This window comes from Trachymyrmex cornetzi, unplaced genomic scaffold, assembly GCF_001594075.2.
Source record: "Trachymyrmex cornetzi isolate Tcor2-1 unplaced genomic scaffold, Tcor1.1 scaffold1198, whole genome shotgun sequence".
NCBI lineage: Eukaryota > Metazoa > Arthropoda > Insecta > Hymenoptera > Formicidae > Trachymyrmex > Trachymyrmex cornetzi.
The window spans coordinates 22,137-22,444 of record NW_017295759.1 but is presented as its reverse complement, the minus strand read 5'-3'; positions in this window follow the sequence as shown (position 1 = coordinate 22,444).

The window sequence follows — 308 nt, the reverse complement described above, 5'->3', positions numbered from 1 at the left end:
TGGGTGTCTAGGTGTTCACCGTCGAGGAAATGGGTGTCTAGGTGATCGCCGTCGAGGAAGTGAGTGTCTAGGTGTTCGCTATTGGGGAAATGGTTGTCTAGGTATTCGCCGTCGAGGAAATGGTTGTCTAGGTGTTCGCCGTCGAGGAAGTGAGCGTCTAGGTGTTCGCCATCGAAGAAGTGAGTGTCTATGTGTTGTCTACATGTTCGCCGTCGAGGAAGTTGGTGTCTAGGTGTTCGCCATTGAGGAAATGAGTGTCTAGATGTTCGCCGTCGAGGAAGTTGGTGTCTAGGTGTTCGCCGTCGAGG